Here is a 17,687-nt window from a genome sequence, read left to right as displayed (position 1 = left end):
CTCTGGAGATTAATATTTTATTTTTTGCTTTAACTGAATAGATGTTTATTGGGAGCCTATTATAAGTATAAACAAGTTATTTGGAGTGGATATTGATAGATACTATAGAGATTTCAAGGGCTCATTTTGTTCTGGCAACTCAGTTCTGTCTTGGCTTACATAAGAGCACATACCCCTCCATGATGAGAATAAGCTCAAGGAAAGCTAACTGTATTCAATTTCTGAAATCTTAATTTTAAAAATGTCTTACAATAGGTTGGTTATGTGTGCTTTGTGCATTATATGAAATACAGGCCTACCTCAGAGATATTGCAAGTTTCATTCCAGACCATCACAATAAACAAAATATCAAAATAAAGCCAGTCATACAAGTTTTTTGGTTTCCTAATGCATATAAAAGATACATTTACAATATACTGAAGTCTATTAAGTGTGCAATAGCATTATGTCTATAAAAACGAAGTACATACCTTAATTTAAAAAAATACTTTGTTGCTAAAAAATGCTAACCATCATCTAAGTCTTCAGTGAGTCCTAATCTTTTTGATGGTAGAGAGTTTTACCTGGATGTTAGTGGCCACTGACTGATCAGAGTAGTGACTGCTGAAGGCTTGGGTAGTTGTGGGAAGACAACAGGGAAGTTTGCTGCATCGACTGACACTTCCTTTCGTGAGCTATTTATTTGTAGGATGTAATGCTCTTTGATAGCATTCTACCCACAGCAGAAATTATTTCAAAATTGGAGTCAGTCTTCTCAAAACCTGCTACTGCTTTATTGACTGAGTTTATGTAATACTTTAAACCCTTTGTTGTCATTTCAACAGTCTTCACAGTATCTTCACCAGGAGTAAATTCCATTGAAAGAAACAATTTACTTTGTTCATCCATAAGAAGCAACTTCTCATTTGTTAAAGTGTTATCATGAGATTACAGCAATTCAGTCACGTCTTCAGGCTCCACTTCTAATTCTAGGTGTCTTGTTATTTGCACCACAACTGCAGTTCCTCCCTCCACTGAAGTCTTGAACCCCTCAAAGTGTCATCCATGAGGGTCAGAATCAACTTCTTCCAAACTTCTGTTAATGTTGACCTCTCTCATGAGTCATGAATGTTCTTAATGGCATCTAAGATTCATCTTAACGGTGAATCCTTTCCAGAAGGTTTCAGTTTACTTTGCCCAAATCCCTCAGAGGAATCACTATCTATGGCAGCTATAGACTTATGAAATATACTTCTTAAATAGTAAGATTTGAAAGTCAGAATGACTCCTTGCTCCATGGACTGCAGAATGAATGATGTGTCAGCAGGCATAAAAACAACATTAATCTAATTGCATATCTCCATCGGAGCTCTTGGGTGATCAGGTGCATTGTCAATGAACTGTAATATTTTAAAAGAAAACTTATTTTTTCTGAGTAGTAGACCTCAACAGTGGACTTCAAATATTCAGTAAACCATGTGGTAAACAGATATGCTGTCATCCAGGCTTTGTTCTTCCATTGATAGAGCACAGGCAGAGTAGATTTAGCATAATTCCTAAGGGCCCTAGGATTTTCAGAATGGTAAATGTGCATTGGCCTCAACTTAAAGTTGAGCCTCATTAGCCCTTAACAAGAAAGTCAGCCTGTCCTCTGAAGGTTTGAAGCCAGACACTGACTTCTCCTCTCTAGCTATGAAAATTCTAGATGTCACTTTCTTCCAATATAAGTCTGTTTCATCTATACTGAAAGTCTATTGTTTAGTGTAACCACCTTCGTAAATTATCTCAGCTAAATCTTCTGGATAACTTGCTGCAGCTTCTACATCGGCACTTTCTGCTTCACCTTGCACTTTCATACTATGGAGATAGTTTCTTTCCTTAAACCTCATGAACCAGCCTCTGCCAGCTTCCAAGTTTTCTTTGGCAGCATCCTCACCTCTCTCAGCCTTCACAGAATTGAAGGGAGTTAGGGCCTTCCTCTGGACTAGGCTTTGGCTTAAGGGAATATTGTGGATGGTTTGATATTTTGTGCAGACCACTAAAACTTTCTCCATATCAGCAATAAGCCTGTCTCACATTTTTAACATTCATGTATTCAATGGAGTAGCATTTTTAATTTCCATCAAGAACTTTTCCTTTGCATTTACAACTTGGCCAACTGTCTGGTGTAAGAGACCCAGCTTTTGGCCTTTCTCAGCTTTCAACATGCCTTTCTCACTAAGCTTAATTTCTAGCTTTTGATTTAAAATGAGAGATGTGCAACACTTCTTTCAACTTGTACACTTAGGGGCCATTGTAGGGTTATTAACTGGTCTAATTTTAATATTCTTGTGTATTAGGGAATAAGGGAGGCCAAGGAGATGGAGAGAGATGGGGAAAGGCAGGCCGGTGGAGTAATTCAGAAAACACACAACACTTATTGATCAAGTTTGCTATCTTACATTATGCCCCAAAACAATCACAATAGTGACATCAAAGATCACTGATCACAGATCATCATAACAATTTTAATAATGATGAAAACATTTGAAGTGTTGTATGAATTACCAGAATGTGGCACAGAGACACAAGTGAGCAAATATTATTGGAAAAATGGGCCTGATAGGCTTGCTTTATGCAGGGTTGCCACCAACATTCAATTTACAAAAAATGCAATGTTTGCAAAGTACAATAAAACAAAGCACAATAAAATGAGATATGCCTGTATATTGTTGTGTCACTTGATTTTGAAAATTTCTACTCAAAACTACATCAAACTAATACAAGAAAATTGCATCATTTTTATATTAATATTTATTGGCAATCTACTTTTGATGATGGATTTTAGGTATTGGTTAATATAGGAGTGAATGACATAAACACAATACCTGCTTTATAAAAAGTCCTCCTAATTGATTATACAAATAGTCATGTATCTCAGAAATATATTGTATAGTATTATAAAGGTAATAAGATCCAAGTCATTGATTGTTCAGTGAAGAAGCTTCAGTCCAGAGAATTTAAATGGCTTGTCAAAGTTAATAAGCTAATTATTATCAGATTGATCTGACTCATCTTCTAATTGCACCCAGTGTGTCATAATTGTACCCATATGTTAAGTTGCCAATTATTATGCACTCCTACAATTATTGAAAATAAAGAAAAAGGACTGACATATAATTTTTTCCTTTCTTTGAAGTTTTTTTTTAATCTAAAAATATTATGTGTGTGTGTGTGTATACAGAGAGAGAGACAGAGACCCTCAAAAGATGACCTAATAATTTTCAAAGAAAAAGTCACTGCCCATATTAACCTAACACAAATTAGAAATAGAATTTTCAGGAAAAAACGCAGTTTAGGAAAAATCTGCCTTCAAGTATTAATTTTCAGTACTCATTTTGTAGAGCTGAGTTGATAGAGGTTCACAATGTCAAAGAAGCATTATACAGACATCAGTTTTCTAATAGATGCCTGAGTAGAAAATGTTTTAGTTAATCTGATTGATTTTCAAGCTCTTTTGAAATCATCAGTGGACTTTAGAAAGCCTTCTAAAGAGGATTTATTGCCAACAACCCCTCAGGTTAAAATGGTTAACCAATAGATTAAGTGCCATGCCTCCAGTGACCTGAAATGGAAAGGGAGAGCACAAATGAATAATTTGTAGAAATGTTGTACTTTATTCTCACTAAACACAGACATAAATAATGAAGAGAAACTTGCTTACTGAATTTTTGAATTAGAAATGATCTTAGATAAAATTGGGACAATTTCTATATGTCAAGCATTTTGTTAAATATTTCATTATTTAATTGTAATTCTCACAATGCATGATTAGTAGAGTAGTAATATTTTCATTTGACTGATGTAGAGAGTATCCTAATTTCATTTTCTTTTTCAAATAAGACACCTGAAATTCAGAAAGAGATTTGACTTCCTTGACAGAACTTAGCAGTTCAGTGAATTAGGACCTCTGACGCTACTGATCTCTCACTCCTGTTCAGCATTTAATTACCTCCATAAATATCATATATATGTGTACAGAAATAGGTGGATAGGTAGATAGATTGATGATAGATGATAGATATAAGATAGATATGAAAATATCTATCTTGAAAATGTGAGGAGGAAATTTGTAGGGTTCTAGTAATAATAAAGTTAAGAATATATTGCAGAAACATACTTTGAAGATATTCTGCAGTAGAAATATTAACATTCAATTTTTTATTTCAATGAAATCAAATTTATTTAAGATTCCACTTAAAAAACAAAATTCCATGTATTTTCTTATTACTGTTTTAAGTACAAATACAGTCATATCCCATTATATAATAAACATTTTAAAAGACATAATGATTCTGTTTGATTTTTGTTTTTCATACACATTTGAATTTTACTTCAGTGAAACATTACAATAAATGCATACTGGTTTAAAAAGACAGGTAAGTATCTTTTATGTTATTTTCTACAATAAAAAATTTCTGCATGTATAAAGGAAAAAACTCTTTTTGAATAATATATATATATATATATTTATGAGTTTTGCCTTTCCACATAAATAAAGATGAATTAAAACAAGATAATTTAACTTTTCATTTCTGGCCATAGTAGTAATTTATGTTCATCTTGAAAAATATAAGAAATATATAAAGACAAAAATAATCTGCAATTTATTAATTCAGCAATAATTACTGACATTTTTATTTTGCCTATAAAAGTATATATGATTTTGTGTGTGTGTGTAAACATGTAGTGTATTTACATCTAGGACACCATTTTCATATATCATTATATGATAAAAGTCTTCTGTGTGAATAATTTTTGTAGAAAAGCATAGTTAATAATGACTTCATCTTGTGAAATAAAAATTTAACTAGGCTTAGCTCAAACTGAGAAATATTACTTAACATCTTAAGTATAAAAGACCAACGGAGAATGTTAATCTTTGCCATTATCTGTTTTACTAATATTTTATATTAGATATTTTAACAAAATATCTTCCAGGTTTCTTTGGCTTTGGTGTTTGTGACATGGAAAGTTAACATCTTGTAATATCAAGTTAGAATATTAGTTTATAATATTACATGTGAATGAAATATACCTGGAAAAATTCATAATTTTTATTTCCTGCCTCATACATTTTTCCATCTTCCAAATTCTTTGTGGTCAACATACAGTACTTTTAGAATTAGAAAAACTAAACATTATGATATTTAAGAAGATAAAATTTAGCAATATCATAAAACATAGGATGGATTATTTGAATTAAACTTTTTAGAGAATAAAAGTTATTTTTAAAAGCCAAATGATTTAGGTAGAGCATTTAGATGTTGTTTCATCTAAAAGTGTTTCAATAAATACCTTTTTAAATAAAAGAAATTAAAAGGCAAGATTTAAAGTAATTTGCCAGCTTCAGATTCTGTATGACAGAAATCAGCTGAGGCTGATCATATTAACAGGAGCCAATAAATTGTATATAAACATTGAGGACATCTTGAAGAGGAGATATACTAAAAAATGAAACTTACATGAAGACCCGTTACAAAGTGTGTTAGAGAGTCAAAAAGAAACAAAGGACCTCTAACTCTGAATGGCATGCACTAAGCCAGTGCTTCTCAAATTTTAATGTACTTGTGAATCACCTGGGGATTCCCCTAATATGTAGATTCTGATTCAGCAGATGTCAAGTAAGGCTTGGGATTCTGCATTTCTAACAACATCCAGTGATATTCACATCGATGGTCTGTGGACCACTCCTTGAATTGCAGGATTCTAGGTACTCTTTCAGTTTCTTCACATGTATTGTCTTTTAGCTTATGGTACTATGCCAAAATTGTAAATTATAAATTTGGGGAAGGAATTTGTTAAACAATTTATTAAAACTCTCACTGCAATGTGTTGTTTTCCTATTGTTGCTGTAATAAATTACCACAAATTTGTTAGCTTAAGATAACATAAATTTATTATCTGTAAGTTCCCTGGGTCAGAAGCTTGAAATGGGCTAAAACCAAGGTGTTGGAGGGAATGAATTCCTTCCAGAGACCCTAGGAGAGAACCTGTTTCCTTGCCTTTTCCAGCTTCTAGAGACCTCTCTCATTTGCTGGCTGTGGCCCCATTCTTCCATCTTGGAAGCCAGCAAAATGGGCCTGAGTCCTTCCTATGTTACTGTCTCTCAGGTTCTCTGCTTCAGTTATCACATTCCCTTCTCCAACTCTGACTCCTTTCTGCTTCATTCTTCTACTTTTAATCCCTATTTGATTACATTGGACCCAATTGGGTAATCCAGGATTATCTCCCTATTTTAAGGATGGCTGATTAGCAACCTTAATTCCATTTGCAACTTTAATTCCCCTTTGACATGGGTTATGAATTGAATTTTGTTCTCCCAAAAGATATGTTCAAGTCCTAACCCCTGGTATCTTCTAAAGTGACCTTATTTGGAAATAGGGTCTTTGCAGATGTAATTAAGCTGAGGTCATTAGAGTGTTCCCTAATCCAATGACTGGTGTCTTATAAGAAGAGGGAAATTTGGACACAGATATACAAAGGGAACAACATGTAATAAAAAAGGAGAGATTGGAGTGATGAAGCTGCAATCAAGAAATGCCAATCAGACCTAGAAGGAGACAAGTAAGAATTCTACCCAGAGTCTCCAAGGTAGCATGGCTGTGCTTATACTATGATTTTGGGTGTTTAGCCTCCAAAACTGTGACAGAATAAATTTATGTTGTTTTAAACCATCATGTTTTTAGTATTTTGTTACCAGAACCAAAAGAAACTAATACATATTGACAAATTTATGGCACTAGGACATAAACATCTTTGGAGAGCCACCTGACGTTCTACTTACCACAGGTAGAAAGTTACTTTTGAAGTTGATTTAAATGTAATAGTGTTCTGAATAATATCTTGAGCAAAATATATTGCCCTCAAGCCATCTTTGGTGGATATCCAAAAACATAGTATTTGGTATTGAGGATATAGCCTTAAATTCCTATAGAAAGTGTTCTGAATAGGCTGTTAATATTTACCCAAACAGTTACCCACAGCCTTGATTCACATAAGATTAATGATTAAAGCCAATGATTTAAGATATCTAAACTCCCTGAAATATGAGCTGGTGTGATTCTTTCCACTCCTGATTGTTTTTTCCATGATGAAGAATCTCAAATGTTGCATTTTTTGCCTCATTTTGTACCCTTCATTTTGTGCCAGAAAGATGAATTTGAAAGAACAACTAAGTACCAGTAGCTCTCTATGCAGTTAGCTTAGCAGTAAAGTCACTATGCAGGAAACCTGTAGTGCCCCATAAGTACCAGGGACTGTGTTATGGACTATATGGTTATATCCCCCCAAAATTCATATGTTGAAGATTTAGGTCCCAATGTGATGGTATTAGGAGGTAGAGCCTTTGGAAAGTAAATAGGTTCAAATTAAGTAATGAGTGTAGAACATTCATGATGGAATTAGTGCCCTTATAATAAGAAGAAGAGAGAAAGGAAAGGCCATGGGCATACAGAGAGAAGGTGGCTGTCTACAAGCCAGGCAGTGAGCCCTCTCTAGACACAGAATCTACCAGCACCTTGATTTTGGACTTCCCAGCCTCCAGAATTGTGAGAAACACATTTCTGTTATTTAAGCCACCCAGTCTATGATAATTTATTATAGCAGCCCAAGAAGACTAAGACAGACCAGGTGAATATATTTCACATTTCTGGTTTCCTGCAGAGGTAGGCCAGATTCCACAATATTCTCTTTACTAGTAATAAAGGTAACATTTGATTTATATTGGACACACTCTTTTTGCTTATTCTTCAATAGGTTCAAAACTCAGGAAAGTATAAGAAGTACTGGTTATTGGATCACCTCATCCCCTAACTACATTTATTAAAGGTTTTAGTACCTGATTGCCTTTCTTCACAATTTCATTTTCTATCACTTTCCTGCCTGAATGCAATGCCCATGTTAATGCAAAAATCAAAACAGTTTCCCGTTACATCTCAAGTCCAGTGACTTATTTTTAACTTTAGGCAACCTCTCCCCTGACCACATCTTGTTCAATGTCACTGCTAATAGATCTTGTCATGAAGTTGCTAAAACATCACTATTAACAGTAGATGAATAAAAAGTTAACATGTTACAACATGGAATTTCAATAACTCGTTCTCACCTAAAATGTCTATCTTCCCACTTCCCTCATATCCTCACTTCTACTTTACTTGTTTTTGTGCCTCATGAGCACTCTTAATTAAGTCATTCTTTAACTCCAGTGTGCATACAACCCATCTGGGGAATTTGTTGAATAAATATGAATTCCACACTTAGGGATTTACTGTGATGTGGTCTGTATTGATAACTTAAAACTACATGTAAATACCCCACAGAACAAATGGATATCCACATGCAAAAGAATGAAGCTGTACTCTTTCCTTATACCACACAAAAATTAATTCAAAATGGATCATAAATCTAAATGTAAAAGTTGAAACTATAAAAACTCTTAGAAAAAAAACATAGGAGGAAGTCTTTGATGTTTTCTTTGATATGACACCAAAAGCAGAAATTAAAAATTTTTTTAAACTGTGCAAGTTGGGCTTCATCAAAATAAAAAAGTGTTGTGTTGAAAGTGTTACCATGAAAAAGTAAAAACACAATGCACAGAATTAGGGGGAAATATTGCAATTCGTATATTTGACAAGAAATCTTATTCAAAATGTCTAAATAACTCATACAAGTCAGTAAAGAAAAAAAAACCACAAACCAAATAAAAAGTAAGCCAAGTCTGAGTAAACATTTCCCTAAAGAAAGTGTACACATGAAAAGGTGTTCAACATCATTAGCCATGAGGGAAATGGAAATCAAAACCACAATGAGATATCACTTCATACAAGTAGGATGGCTATGAACCTTCCCTCCTCTGTTTTTTATTTAACCTTATTGTATTCTCTCACGTATTCCTTTTTTTTTTTTTTTTTTTTTGCAGTATGCGGGCCTCTCACCACTGTGGTCTCTCCCGCTGCGGAGCACAGGGTCCGGACGTGCAGGCCCAGCGTCCATGGCCCATGGGCCCAGCCGCTCCGCAGCATGTGGGATCCTCCCAGACCGGGGCACGAACCTGTGTCCCCTGCACCGGCAGGCGGACTCTCAACCACTGTGCCACCAGGGAAGCCCTCACATATTTGTTTTTGAGTTAACTTTTCCGTCCTCATTCTCTTGGCATACAATCATATAAATTTTTCCAGTGTTAGCCTATAAAGGTGCTTATATCCCTCCATCTATTGGCCCCCAAAATAAGAAAAAACAAACACTACACAATTTAAAATGCCCTTTTACTATTATATTAGTGATGACTATGTTTGATGCCAGTCATTGGCATATCAACTTTAGTAACTTAAACACAGAGGGGTAGATTTTTCTCACAGGACTGGGAGACTAGATGTAGTCATTCTAAGATTAACATCACGTTTCATTCATCTATGAGCTGCCCAGTTTCTGAGGTCACAAGATGACTCCCATACAACTGGTTTCTTCCTCTTTGTGTCAATAATAAAAAGACAATGGGACTTCCCCAGTGGTCCAGTGGTTAAGACTTTATGCTTCCACTGCAAGGGACACAGGTTTAATCCCTAGTCTGGGAACTAAGATCCCACATGCCACATATGGTACAGCCAACAAAACAAAACAAAAACAGATGAAAAGACAAGAGGAAAGTGATAAAGCCTATAAAGCAAGCAGAAACATCTCCAGAATTCTGATGAAGACGTTTACTTACATATCAAGAATATTCAGAATATTTTTTCATGACCACTTCTAAGTAAAAGATTCTGAGAAGGGTAGAAATTTTAGCTGGGAAAATTACTGATCCATTAGTTTACAATGCTGCATAACAGATTATCATAAATTTAGTGGCCTAGAGACATTTATTAGCTCATAGTTATATGAACTATTTATTAGTTCATAGTTCTATACAACAGAATTCTGGGTTCTCTTCTTAAGGGGTTAAAGTCCACTTCAGTCAACCAGGCTGGGCTCATATTTCAAGGTTCTATGAAGAATTGCTTCCAAGGTCATTCTGTTGTTGGAAGAATACAGTTCCTTGCAATTGTAATTCTGGGCCCCAATTTTTTCTGTCTTTCCACTAGTAATGTGTCTCAGCTCCACAGGGCAACACACATTCCTTTTCACAAGGCTCTCTCTATCTAAAACCAGCAATAAACCATCAAGTCCTTATCACACTTGGAATCTTGTTGACTTATTTTACTGCTACCAGATGGAGATTATTTTTTGCTATTATATGGGTCATATGATTACTTTAGACCCATCTGGATAATCTCTATTTTAAGGTTGACTACTCCACATAACATAATCACAGTCAAGGGAGGGATGTCTCATCATATTCACAGGTTCTATCCTCATTGATAGGAAAAGGAATTATACAAGTTTGAGGGTGTGAGGTCAGGGCTTTGTTATAAGAAGGTGAGAATGGATACTGGATAAGGAACAAATAATATCCATTATAATCTCTAGTTCTATACTTAAGTCACTCTTTTCTCATTCAGTCAACCTCTTGAAAACACCGTGTACACTTGCTTACTTGATATCCTCAGTAATCTTTATTGTTATCTTCATGAACTACTCTGATCTGACATCCCTCCCACCACACAAATTAATGGAAGTGGTCACTATTGATCTCCAGATTGAAAATCCAGGGAGTGGTTTCTAGCCTTTGTTTTTTTGATGATTTATGTATATCCTTCCACACTCTCCTTGAGATAGGCAGCAGGAATGGGATGGAAAGGGGGTTTTCTTCCAACTGGGACAGAAGATATGACACCTTGGGTTAGAGAGGCAAAAATTGCTGAGCTACTGGCAATGAACATACATAGATGGAAGTATTCCATTCAGTTACATGTCATGACTCTCCCTGATTTAAATAGCAGGCAGCTAGCAGTTGCATGGATCCTCCACAACCTCAGACTGGCTGTTCAGATTTAATTGAAAAATTAACCAGGAAAACTCAATTACAAAGTAAGCATATAACTAAGAATTATCAGATATTGGAAGAAAGCCAGCATCGTAAAAGAGCAAAAACAGAAAGTTGAACAGGATGTTAGAGCAAGTAAAACTAATATCAGCAGAGTGATTCAAAAGTATATGGGATTCATTAAAATAACATAAAAATAAAAAATGATTATGGGGAAATAACTCAACAGATAGGATGAATATATAATAGAGACAGTTAAGGAACACATTAGTGAGCTTGAAGATAAAACTGAAAAATATTCTGAGGGCATATCACAAAGTCACATGGATATGGAATTTATGAAAAATAGGTTACAAATCAGAAAAGAACTCAGGAGTTCATCATTTGCCTAATAGAAAAAGAGACAAGAGAGAAGGGTGTGAAGTCAATGCTCAAGATGATATGAGACTGGCTCAGAAATGGAGGAAAAAACTAGACCCCTATATATTTTCTTGATAATTTTTTTACATTTAGGAAAAGAGAAAACCCTATGTATCTTCAAAGGGGGAGGATTATATAATCTACAGAGAGACAATAATAAAAGTAAGATATATATTCATCTATCTATTATTTACAACACTGAATGCAATATTAGAAGACAGTGCAACAGTAATCATGAGGAAAATAATATAAAATGTACAGTTCAATAGGCAGCCAAAATATAATAACTATATGAAAGTTAAATAAAGTTATGTTCATATATATAAGAACACTATCTGAAATAATTTTGCAGGGTGTACTCCAAACAGTAAAGAAAAGTTATCCTAGAAAAAGAAATATATTTTTCACTGAAGAATTTTTTTAGAATTCAAAGATGAAAACTATTTGCCTGTGTTGAACAGAAACAATAACAGTAAAACATTTTTATTTACTTTGTTACACATTCCTTTGAATAAAGCAGACACCTTTGATCATTTTTCTATTTGAGTATATATAACATATACCAGAATGAAGTGTGTTTGTTCAAACAATGTTAAAAATCTAAATGCTAAAATATTCAGAATTTTTAATACTTTACTGCTTCTACAGCATATATTATTAAGTATAGTGTCGTTTGAAACATATTGGGTTCCATAAGATGTTATGGAAAAACCCGAATGAACTTTTTGGCCAACCCAATTCTTTCAGTGTTTATTACCACTTAGTTCTAAACACACAGTAATATATATATTTTGCTAGTAATTTTAGAGGTAAAATAATTTCACAATAAAATTAAAAACCTGTAGGACTTTGAGACTCCGAAGAAAATGCAAAATGTATGACTATAATATTGGGTGAACAGACCCTATGAGCTATGAAAACAGAGATTAATCAAAGTAAAATCAATATTCTATTTTCTGTGTGAGATTGTATATGATTACTGGGATCCATCACTATCTACTGTGTGTGCAACTGGATTCTAAGTCATATGTAAACAGTTAAAAAAATTATATGTTTCTTGTTTTCTCTCTATTGCCCTTAGTATATTACAGGATTAATAAGGGACTCACTTTGTTGAATTTTTCGAGTGCAAATAACCAAACCAAATCAAGAAGGAATGGGTTAGCTAAGTAAATGGGAATTTTAAAAGAAGGGATTTTAGGCTCATCTAGTCAAACATTGACAGGAAGCTTCAAATATGGCTTTCCTTGAGCAGGTGTGCCAGGCTTACATACTCGCAGTTTAATGTTCCCAGTAATAATGGGGGGCCTTTCCCTGTTAATACTAATAGAACTCTTGATATGAACCTCATCATTAGATTGGGTCAAATGCCCAATCTCAGACCAAGAACTCTAGCCAAAGAGACAGAGTGCCTTCACTGTACACACTTCAGTCCCATGACAATTCAAGTCAGAATCATATTAAAACATATGAGCTGAGAAGCAAATAAAACAAAACAAAAAACATAAGCCCTCTAAAAATAAAGCCCTACTTCTATATGATTTTCCTTTGAAGGTAAATGTATAGTACTAAATTAATGCACACAAATTATGCTGAAAATATACATGCAATCTCTGTGAGGAAATCTTATTACATTGTCTATAAGACAAACAGAGGGACATATATTTTACATGCATTTCAATTGAAGTGTATAAAAAATTAAATTATTATTTATTAAATTATCAAAAAATTAAGTTAAATTATTTATAAAAAATATGCCAGAAGTTACACATTAAATCTAAAACATTTGTAATAAATTCATTTAATTTATATAGAAATCAGTCATTAGTGTTACAAAAAGCAATAAGCAGAAAATTTTAGTTAACATTAGATCATTGATGCATGTTTGATTTTGTTTTGAATGTGTGACAATTATTCTGGCAATTTAACATAATTAACCACATTTAGGTTTCCCAATTTTTTGGCCCATGTTATAAAAGATATGCCTTGATGAAAACTTAATATATTTTGTTTCATATGTCATGACTTGAATTCTGCCTCTTTCAAAATATTTCAGTATAGTTAATATTAGCAGTAATTTCCTAGTTTCTTCCTTACCCCCACTGTATTAACCTTCATGCAGATTATGAGATGCTTTTTTTATTTGGTTATTTTCTATCCTAAATGTCTTTTGTTTCAGATATGTGACAGGGTATGGGGTAGTATCTCAAAAAATCCAAATCTAGTAGAAAGGCATTGTCACACATGTGACAAAAAAATTATTAAGATGATTTTATAATCTCCTCACATACAGCAGTCACCATATACCCTACCTATGTGTTTGTCTTGAGCATATGCTGAGAGATAAGAAATCCATGAAAATTAATAAGAGATCAACTAAAATCTCCAGTGGTCTCTTCAAGCCTATTTTCTCCAGTTTTCTTGACAATTCTTAACTTGGGTTGGCTATAGACTCTTTTGTAATGTTGAAATACCCTCACTGTTTGGGTTGGCCTTATATCTCAGGCCCCTACTAACATGAATTTAAGCAATCGACTTTTTTTCCCTTTAATCTATAGTAGTAGAAACCTTCAGTGTTCTCTAGGGATAACGTTAGGATTCCTTCATTTGGCTTTCCCTACACTTGGCTGATGAATTACTACCTCATTTTAGCAATGGGTCCACTGGCCCTTCTCATGGCCTTGACAAACCGCTTAGCTCCAAGACTGGGTATGTCACCTGATAGATGTCAGGGCATTTGACAGTATGTTAAGGAACAACAACTGGGTTTAAATTTACCAATTTAAAAATGTGTAAAGAGGCTGCATTCATCCTCAGTACAATTCTTTAAAGGAGTTTGCACTTTAACCAAATGTCTAAAAAAAAAAAAACTTGCAAAAAGGTGACTCAAGAGCAAGACTTCACAGTATTACAATACATCATTTTTGTTAAAAGTCAAGCTCAAATCCTTTATCATGTTAAATAAAATTTTTTTAACATTTGTTCTTTTTTTTTTCTGCGGTACATGAGCCTCTCACTGTTGTGGCCTCTCCCATTGCAGAACACAGGCTCCGGTCGCACAGGATCAGCAGCCATGGCTCATGGGCCCAGCCGCTCCACGGCATGTGGGGTCCTCCCAGACCGGGGCATGAACCTGTGTCCCCTGAATCGGCAGGCGGACTCTCAACCACTGCGCCACCAGGAAAGCCCTTAACATTTGTTCTTAATGAATGTGGTTGGATAAATTTAATGACATAGATTGCAATCAGCAAACATTGAGGTGTTACTTTTACATCTTACTGATTTATCTTGAAGTGGATACTGTGATGTGCCACCCAGAACCCCAGTAGATACAAATTTTCATTCCCCTTGCTGTTGAGACTATCACCTGTTCATGGCTTACTAATGAGTCCCCCTTCTAAGCAATGTCCTCAGATGAAGAGAGGTAACTCACCAAGTATTATTCTCCTTCCTGAAAACAGCCTACATTCAGTGATTGGTCAATATGAGTGTATAAAGGCCTGACTCTCTTGTCTTCATTTGAGACATCTTGCAAGGGTCGTTCCACCTTCAGTGATTCTTATAGCGTTGGATAGAAGATTTTGTTGTAATTGCATTGCAGTTCAACTTTTACTTCTGCCAAATCATGCTTCCCTCACTCATTGAAGAATGTTATTCCTAAAACATTCTCAATAATCCACTCAGAGAAAAATCTTGATCTCCCAACCTGTTCCCCAGGGAGGAAACCAACAACACATTGCTTTCAGGTATGTATCACAAGGGGCAAGAAACTGGATCCATTTAATCATTTACATTTATTTTGATTTCAAATTCATACAACATTGAAAGGTACCACACTTTATGCAATATAAAGTTTTGTTTTACAGAAAATATATAATTCAGGTATATAAGGAACAACAATATAATTCAGAATATTTTTCTTTGCAATGGGAAAGAGGATGAAACATATATATTGCATAAATTTTCAAGATAGAAATAATCATACATTGATATGAAAAATAAAGATATTTTGCTCAACATTGCTAATTATTAGAGAAATACAAATCAAAACTACAATGAGGTATCGCCTCACACTGGTCAGAATGGTCATCACCAAAAGTCTACAAACAATAAATGCTGGAGAGGGTGTAGAGAAAAGGGACCCCTCCTACACTGTTGGTGGAATGTAAATTGGTACATCCACTATGGAGAACCGTATAGAGGTTCCTTATAAAACTAAAAATAGAACTACCATATGATCCAGCAATCCCACTCCTGGGCATATACCCAGAGGAAAACATGGTCCAAAAGGATACATACACCCCAGTGTTCATAGCAGCACTGCTTAAATAGCCAGGACATGGAAGCAACCTAAATGTCCATTGACAGATGAATGGATAAAGAAGATGTGGTACATATATACAACGGAATATTACTCAGCCGTTAAAAAGAATGAAGTAATGCCATTTGCAGCAACATGGTTGGACCTAGAGATTGTCAGATGGAATGAAGTAAGTCAGACAAAGACAAATATCATATGATAATCACTTATATGTGGAATCTTAAAAAAATGATACAAATTAACTTATCTACAAAACAGAAACAGACTCACAGACATAGAGAACAGACTTGTGGTTGCTGGGGGTGGGGGTGGGGGAGGGATGGATTGGGAGTTTGGGATTAACAGGTTCCAACTATTATATACAGAATAGATAAACAACAAGGTCCTACTGTATATCACAGAGAACTATATTCAATATCCTGTGATAAATCATAATGGAAAAGAACATACACACTTTTAAATTTTTTTAAGGAAATAAAACTACTTAATTTCTACCAGAGCCATATTAACAGAGAAACATTTTGAACTGTGGAAATTATCGTTTTGGTTCAGAAACAAGTAGTATATTTTTCACCCCTGATGATGGGGAAAAGATTTATATATATATATATATATATATATATATATATATATGAATCATTTTGCCTTACACCAGAAACTAACGCAACATTGTAAATCAACTATACTTCAGTAAAAAATAAAAATAAAATAAAAAGATTTAAGCTCTACATTTTTCTTTATTCCTGTGGACTTAAATTGAATGCCCCCCAGGAAATATACTTTTTTATAAAATAAATTAAGATTTGTTTGCTTTAATTGTGCTATTTTAGAGCCGCTGCAGAAATGCTTAATGAAACTATCTCATATAATAAGATCAGAGCACTTCAGAGAGCTGTCTCTCTTCCTCTTTCCAGGCAGGCAATTTTCTGTGAATAATGAGTTTCTGTTTCTTTGTGGCTCTATTAATGTCAATCTATCATAAATAACAAAATCAAATCAATAGAAGGCTTTTTCTGGGAAGGTAATAATTAGTAATTTTCTAAGTTATACTTAATTTTTTCTGAATACTTTCAATTTCCTAGTTATGTATCTTTAATTATTTGAGATGTGTATAATTATGTATTATATTTATCATCAAAGTAAAATGCATATATTATAAAATGTGAACTTCTCAGTGTAGAGAATTAAAAAGAATTTAAAAAATCATAAATACAAATTCAGATGCAAATCTATTGTTGAGATAAGATTTAACATAATACAACTTTTGTCACTGCTTATTTTATTATGTGTGTCATTATGTAACTTAAATTTTTGTTACTGCTTATTTTATTCCTTTCTAGGATGTGAGAGTCCAGAAGTACTGGACTTTATCCCTCACCACTATTTCACTATGGCTTAGCATGGTGCCAATCAACAAGTGTACAGCCATAAACATTTGTTAAAGTATGGTTTAATGAATTAAAGATGAATAAGTAATATATTTCCTCAAAGTGAAGAAATATTGATAACTAAGTTTGATAGATGAGTACATTTAGAGAGTGAGAGAGACAAAGAGAGACAAGGAAAAAAGAATGAATCTCAGGATTTTGATTTGAACTGGATAGATACTGGTACCATTTACTGAGAATGTAAGGTATCGGGCTTTAATTTAATATTGGAGTGTTGTAGACATAAAATTTGGGAACTGGGAATTGTTTTGGACATAATGAATTTCAGATACTGGAATCTTTACATAGTTTTCAGTATCTTGATTATTGTCTTGTAAATATATACATAATAAGTTGCATTAAATAGCTTGTCCTTAATGAAATATTTAGGAACCCCAGTAATCATGAACTCTATATACTTTCAAACTAAATATATTAAATATTTTAAATGTTATCTATTAATGTTAATGTTAATAATTTTAAATAATGATGTAGAAATTTCCAGGTAACATCTACATAAAAGTCAAGAATATTTTGAAATAAACTTTTTCCTGTGTATCAAAATAAATAAATGTATAAA

General features: G+C 33.8%; 1 pseudogene; it reads right to left on the bottom strand.

Annotated features, from left to right (window-relative positions):
- Positions 1–505: 505 nt before the first annotated feature.
- On the bottom strand, positions 506–2,273 carry LOC114902428 (annotated as a pseudogene).
- Between the last annotated feature and the right edge of the window lie 15,414 nt (positions 2,274–17,687).

This window comes from Monodon monoceros, unplaced genomic scaffold (assembly GCF_005190385.1).
Source record: "Monodon monoceros isolate NGI ecotype Baffin Bay Population unplaced genomic scaffold, NGI_Narwhal_1 Super_Scaffold_20, whole genome shotgun sequence".
Classification (NCBI taxonomy): Eukaryota; Metazoa; Chordata; class Mammalia; order Artiodactyla; family Monodontidae; genus Monodon; species Monodon monoceros.
The sequence above is the reverse complement of the archived record's forward strand: the minus strand, read 5'-3'. Positions and strand labels throughout refer to the sequence as shown.